Source organism: Erigeron canadensis, chromosome 5 (assembly GCF_010389155.1).
Source record: "Erigeron canadensis isolate Cc75 chromosome 5, C_canadensis_v1, whole genome shotgun sequence".
In the NCBI taxonomy this organism is placed as follows: Eukaryota; Viridiplantae; Streptophyta; class Magnoliopsida; order Asterales; family Asteraceae; genus Erigeron; species Erigeron canadensis.
In genome coordinates this window covers 36,986,502-36,994,406 of record NC_057765.1, presented here as the reverse complement: position 1 = coordinate 36,994,406, position 7,905 = coordinate 36,986,502, and the positions used below count along the sequence as shown (strand labels likewise).

Genomic DNA, 7,905 nt, shown 5'->3' with positions numbered 1-7,905 from the left:
AATTAATTAGTTTCATTACAAAGGCCAGTATCCCAAGACATGTTTTATAATTTCCCTAATCAATCAATGGTTTCGGTTATTAAGATAATAATTATGTCTATCGATTGTACCCAAACCATTAACACATTAATTCTTATTATCAATGAACGATTATCCACCACATTACTATCCAATTGTATACACCAAAACAATCAAAATGACATATATATGATCAAAATCATCAATCCATTCAAGATAAAATGATAAGGAATTAATACGCAAAGATCCCAACATATCGTTATATGAAATCAATATTGAATTAATAAATTTATGTGATATTCACATAACTTCATCAAAATTAGATGATAAAATAGTTAGCTACCCATATCAATAATAACAATAACAGATAAAGAATTCGTGTGTTACAAATAGATGAATAGTATGACTTTTCTTATATTCGCTATGGTACCACTAAAAAAAGAATAGTCTTTTGCGTGCATTGCGACTAGGGCTGTAAACGAATTGAACACTTCACGAACAGTTCATGAACCGTTAGGCGGGAAATTCATTCGTGTTCGTTCGTTTAGTTAAATGAACGAACATGAACAAAGCTCTCATTCGTTCATGAATTCGTGTGTTACGAATAGATGAATAATATTACTTTTCTTATATTCGCTATGGTACCACTAAATAAAGAATAGTCTTTTGCGTGCATTGCGACTAGGGCTGTAAACGAATTGAACACTTCACGAACAGTTCATGAACCGTTCAGCGGGAAGTTCGTTCGTGTTCGTTCGTTTAGTTAAATGAACGAACATGAACAAAGCTCTCGTTCGTTCATGAACGTTCGATAATCTGTTGGTGAACGTTTGTTCGTTTAAGTTCATGAACCGTCGTTCGTGAACAATAGTTTGTTTATGTTCGTAAACATTTGTTCGTTTATATACATATATATATATATATATATTATTTAAGAAAATGTTTAAATAAAAATACTTAATTTATAAATATTCGTTCGTTTGTGTTCGTTCATTAGTGTTCGTTCGTTTGTGTTCGTGAACATTCGTTCATGAACACAAACGAACGAAAATGAACAAATCATTATGTATTAGTTTAGAATTTGTCATAAGTTCGAGGTAGTCGAATGAAATAAATTCAAGGTAGTTAAATGTAATTTGTAATTCTATAAATTGATATTAATGAGAAGGGAAAACCCTAAGAGAATTCATTATCATCTTACAGTTTATCTGTTCGTGAATCGTTCGTTAAGTTAAACGCACGAACATAAACAAAGTTTCGTTCATATTCGTTCGGTTCGTTTACAACCCTAATTGCGGCTATTTTGTGCGAAAAGCAAAAACAAAGTGTCTTGTGTAACATTTGTAAAATTTGACCCGTTTGACTTTTATTAAAAGTGATTTAACGTGATTAATTGATTCTCGAACCGTTGACTTAAATGTGTTGAATGACTAATTGCTCTAGTAGTTTATATAATTAATTCATTTAAAAACGAATTTAATGATGTGCTATTATGCCAAACGAGATTATGTGAACGTATTGATTGGGTTAGAACGTGAAACGATTTATTTGATAACTAGTAATATAATCGGGTGATCCATGGGTCGACCCATAACCCATGAACCAACCCTATCCACCCACCCAATCAACTTCTTACACTCTCATCCATTCATTCAATCCTTTCATCCACCTCTCTCTCTCTCACACACTTAATGCAAGACTTTCATGTCTATCTCTCTCTAGCAAATTATCATCATTAAATGTTACTCTAACTAAACTAGTCATAAATCCATCATCATTATCATCATTTAATCATCATATCAAATAATCAAGTTTTCAAGTGCAAGAAATCTTGTTTTATAGCTTATATTCGGATTTTTAGCTTTGGTGGAGTTTTGGTAAGTCAAATTCGTCTCAATGACTTCATTTCATATATACATTTGGGTTTTATTAATATATAAACATCTTTGAATCACTTGCTATGTCAAATTCGGATTTAAGGTCAAATTAGGGTTCTTAATGCTTCAAATGGGTCAAAACCGGGTTTCAAGCCAAAATGATGATATGGGTCAATTTCTTGGAGGGGGTTATGACTTAAATCATGTTTGTAATCTAATATAGTCGACTCCTAGTATAAATTCGGATTAAACCCACTAAAAACTGAAATTAGGGTTTTATACAAAAATTAGGTCAAAAACAATTTAAATTCAAAAACAATGATTTGCAATCGTTTTTGGATCGAGGGTCGAGTTGGTTTAGGTTCATCTCGACTAACAACACCCAAAACAAGCCTCAATTAACTGCAATTTGATCCAAGCAGCTCGATTTTTAGTTGATTTCAAAAGGTCAAACAGTTGACTCAAAAGTCAACTGTTCTTGTTCTTCAATTCCTGCCCAGATCGTCCCTGCTCCCCTGCACCAGCGTAAGATACGCCTTCCTTGGCGTAGGCTACGCCATTCTGCTTCTTCAATCTAGACCTTACGCCAGAATTTCCTGGTTCACGCCTAGTTTACGCCAACAGACGCCAAAACTGCCAAATCGGGGGCAGCGTAACCTACGCCCCAAAATACCGTAATTTACGCCAGTTCAGTAGCCACCACTGTACCTTACGCCTCCCAGCACCGTACCTTACGCCCTTCTGTCTTCCTTCACCGTAGTTTACGCCGGCCACCACCGTAGATCACGGTGGTGGGGATTTTCAGTTTTTCCAGAAATTAGCCCAACTTCTTTTCTTCTTCTTGCCTTGAATCCTGTGTCGTGTGGGGTCTTCTTGATCTCTGTTTGGATCGTTTTCTGTTTGATGGTGGCAAAAGAAACCATAAACCGAGTTTTTGTTTATTTCAGGGAGAAGACATCTCCTATGCGTATATAAAGTATATATATATATATATATATATATATTAAAAAGTTAAAATGAGAACCATAAAAAATGTCAAGAACTACGAGAACCAATCCTATCATTGAATTAATTAAATCAAGGGCTAAAATAATTTGATGACATTCATGTAATTATTGTGAATTCTTTTAAATTAAAAATTTAAAACAGGGTATAATTGGAATATAAATTTTAAAAACAGAAGTCTTGAATTCAAAAGATTGTATTTTCGATTTCAAAGGCTTGTACATAGTGGTTTGATCATGTTTTAAATTCTTTTTTTTTTTTAGTTTATTTAATAATTTTGTTAACAGAATTCCATGTTATTTTTTTAAAGTTGTACTAATACGTGAATACTATTCTTTGCTATCTTTTAAAATATCTCTTTTATATCATATTGAAAAAATTTAGTTTTGGGACTTTTTTTTCAATCAACGATAGTATCTTTATAGCTAGCATATATTGTTGAATGTGTTTGCATACATGTTAAAAAAAAACCTCGTAGTGTATTACGAGTAGTTTAGTTATATAGTTTAGTTTAGGGATATTTTTTTTTTCAAAATATTTAGTCGGTATACGACATCGGGAAAACCTCGTCATATGATGGAGTCTTGCACATACCCTAGACAACGAGATGTTGAGCATGAACCGTTACAAGTATTCGGAGAGAAAAAACCCAAGGTTTTGACATCCCTAGAGATCGAACTCAAGACCTTGAGTAAAATCGATAGTGAGTTTAGGGATATTATATTTTTAATCAACGATTACAACTTTATGTGAACATTAAATTAGTATATTTCGTGGAAAATTTCGTTTTACTATGAATATCAAGTGTGTTTACCTATAAAATAGTGTTATTTTATCATGTTCACGTGTAACATCTTTACTATATTTTTGTAATGTACATATGTGTTCTCATTTACTTTTCATGACATTATTACATCTTCAAAATGTACATAGATGTACATATAATTTTCATAGGTATATATGTGTACATTTTCATAGTGTATATATGTGTACACAGGTGTACATATGATTTACATAGGTACATATGTGTCCATTTTTATAGAGTACATAGGTGTACGTATGATTTGAGAAAATTCTTATCATCATTTTATATAAAATAGGTAACCTTGTCTATTTTTAATAATAAAAAATACACAACGAAATATGAACCAAAAGACATCTAATCTATAATAGTTTATCCGAATTATAAGCAAGTTAATTGCTACATAAGTACTACGTAGTTAATTAATGTAGGACATGTTATAAAGTTTTTGGTTTTTTAATCAGTAAAATCGTATTAAATCATTAAACACCCATTGAATATAATTTATAGATTCACTAGTTAGATCATATAATACTGATGGCGTAGATAAAAAAAACATGAAATTAGTTAAGCATTAAACCTTATTGGAGCATATAGTGGAGATATTTATGGGATTATTATTTAATTATTTTTTATTTAAATAATATATAACAAAAGTACAAAACTGCCCTCATATAAAAGAGTTCTCGATAAATATTTGGTTCTCACAATAACTCAACTCTCTCTATATATATATGTATATATATATATAGTAAAAAGTTAAAATGAGAACTAAGAAATTGTCGAGAACTGTGAGAAATAGTTTTTAAATAAAAGTTGTAAGGATACTATGGTCAAATTATAAATACAATTATATTAATTATTAAATGAACAATAAAAAATCATGAATTAAACTATCTGATTCCTTGAATATCTCAATCGGTTATCATGCATTGTTTCTCTATTCCATCATTAAACTTTTCATCATTTTCCCTCAACCTTCAATTCACGCTAATTAGTTTTCATCATTTTTTGATTTTTTTTTTTGTAAAAATCTTTTATGAATGTTATTCGTGAGTCAAAGCTTTTATGAATGTTCTTCCTTTTAGATATCAAGACGAATATGAATTCTTATGTGCATATGTCATATGTGTACATTTCATATATGGATTCTAACCCATCATTTTCATGTGTTTCTTCATATGTGGGCATGTGCTCATATACATTTTTATATGTTCATATGTGTTCGTATACAATATCATATGCTAATGTGTATTTGAACACATCAATTTCATGTACACATTTAGAATTATTAACATAGATTTTAAATGAAAATGATGTGTTTACAACTTTACATGTGCGTACATTCTGTACACATATGTGCAGCTTAAATTTGCTAATTGTCATCAACAAAATTACATAAGTACATACGTGTACGATAATTTACGTGTGTTCATATACTAGTATTATTATTAGAACAAATGAACTAAATTGAGTTTAAACAGAATTAACTTTGTTGATGTGAATTTTTATTAAAAAACAATAAAGGAAAATGATCATAATTTGTAGAGTCAGATGCTTAATGCACGTGGACATAATTATCCAGTTTTATAAAACGTAATATGTGGAGTCAAGTAGTTAATTTGTGATGTGTTCCGTTTTTGCCCTTTTACGTTTTTAATGATTTTCATTAAATTCAAGTTAATAATGAAACTATCACTATTTATTCTAACCCTTAGATTAATAAAATCTGATATTGGTTTTCGTAGTTCTTGACATTTTCAAAGTTCTCACAATATCCTAACTATATATATATATATATATATAATTACGTTCCTTTTACTTTTCCTTCTTTTATTCTGTTTCTAGCAGGGCCTAATTCTCTTGGGTTTGGATTGGGCTCCTCTTGTGCCGTCCCTCTTTCCCTTTGGGCTTTGGCTGTCCAAGTCCAGTTTTTTTTAAAACAAAAGTTTAATTAAAGACTAATGAACAAAAGTCGATTTATAAGCTAATGTGTACAAAACTGCAAATAGATATATACATGAATACATATATAAATATGAGTACATATGATAAGAAAATGTTATGAGTTCATACAAATATGCAAATATGTACACATACCTATATTAATACGTATGTCATATAACATAATGATAGGTCGTGAGCATTGAAGATCCTTGAACGTTTGTAGCTCATTGAATAATTGTAACTCAATCTTAAATTGCTCGTAACCGGCGAAGGTGAGTTTCGTAGTCCCTATGTTTACATTATTTAGGGTGGAAAGTGTACTTGGTCGTTTAAACATTGTCGGATGATATACTTTGTTATAATATGGAACGGGGCATCAGTTAGCTAATTGTTTACTTGTGATATGTGTTAATGGACGTATATGTGTGATAATAGTCATTGGTTTATATTATATAAGACGTTATGTTATTCATATATTTATGGACGTGGACGTGGACGGTGGATTGACGAATCCACACCTGGTATGAACATTACCGTGGATATGGGTTGTTTAACCTAAATGTGGACGATATTGCATGTATATGGACGATTATTGGACGTTGATTTTGATTTGTGTTGACTTGTGATAACATGAAACCTTTTAGGGTTCCTTGATTAGGTATCCTAATCCTAGTATATCGTTAACGGTGGATATCCCGACACACTTGATTTTCGTTATTTAAACCTACGAACTCACCAACTTTACGTTGACACGTTTTAGTACACTTTTCAGGTGAACAGATTAACCAAAGACGTATTGGATGATTATTTGCTTAAAAGAGCTAGGATTGAACTTGAACTTGGACTTCATGGATCCGTGATTCATAGTTCCCGATTATGGGTTATGCTTAGGATCATTTACCATCTTTTGAACTATTATTTTGTAAACGTTTGATGGGCGTGCTCCTTATGCATTTTTGTATGATCCGGTATTTGTAATTGAATGATTTGTATGGATTTCCAATCCTTTGTATGCATTAGTTTGGATCTACTTAATTTCCATGTCGTGCTGTGCTTTCCTTATGATATCCCATTATTCCGTCTTGTTGGGGTGTTACATCTTGGCTTTTTGTCGCTGCCACCTCACGTTCCAATTCCCTTTGGAAGTCCACGTATGGGACTTTTGTCCCCTCCAGCTGAGTCACAAAGAATTCATGGGCTTATCTTGTTTTGTTAATTATTTAGGAAGCCCATCATTGATTTCTTGGTCCAAATCTGTTCAAGACTAGTCCGTAAACTACAATAAAGTATTCTCATGATGTTTCTCGCCATTTTTAACCATATTATGAACCTAAAACCACTAACAAATGCCATAAAATATCAAAAGTATATAGAAATGACATAATAAATACACATAAAATGGCCAAAACTACGTGGGAAAATATGTTCATATTTAATTACATGAGACTATGGTCGATACTATATATATGTTGATTTATCATCATTCATTACTTTTGTGTTGTGTTAATTACTTTTAATTTATGGAAGGTTTGTGTTGCAACCTAGCTTTAAAATATAGCATGGACTTTTTTTTTTTTGAAAACTTGTGAAATCTATCTAGAGTCTAAAGTGTAGACATACAGTGGTTTGCTCTGCGAATAAAGTTTACATATATGATTTATTGATTTCATATGAAAAATTAAGAAAACCAGTGGCGAACCAGTGTTTGTCGAACCTTTTTATTTTCTAATTTACTAGCGAATTTACCCGGGTTTAACCCGGGTATTTTAATTAAAATTATAAAACTAAAAAATATGCAAGTAATTTTTGGAGATAGTGAATTGAATAACACAATACTTATATATTGATAAAGTACCTATTGCATTAACAAAACATAAAAGAATACTTATATATTAGCGAATTTACCCGGGTTTAACCCGGGTATTTTAATTAAAATTATAAAGCTAAAAAATATGCAAGTAATTTTTGGAGATAGTAAATTGAATAACACAATATTTATATATTGATAAAGTACCTATTACATTTACAAAACATAAAAGAATATTATATACTATATAAAATAATTTTCTTTGTTTATAAATAAAAGATTAATAACTTTAAATAAGCATTTAGTGACCTACTTTTAATTTAAAAAAGTGTAAATTCTTTATGACATCATAATTAAAATATAGACCTTTTAAGTAAAATTATAGACTTGACACATCACATTTTTTCTAAAAATACTTTTAAAAGACAATTGTCAAGTAAAATTATAGA

General features: G+C 30.6%; 1 long non-coding RNA gene across 1 annotated transcript; it reads left to right on the top strand.

The window, feature by feature from the left end:
* The first annotated feature begins 1,684 nt into the window (after positions 1-1,684).
* LOC122600903 lies at positions 1,685-6,684 on the top strand. The gene is made up of 3 exons (XR_006324107.1): positions 1,685-1,895; positions 5,839-5,921; positions 6,422-6,684. It is a non-coding gene; the product is annotated as an uncharacterized LOC122600903 (long non-coding RNA).
* Positions 6,685-7,905: the final 1,221 nt, after the last annotated feature.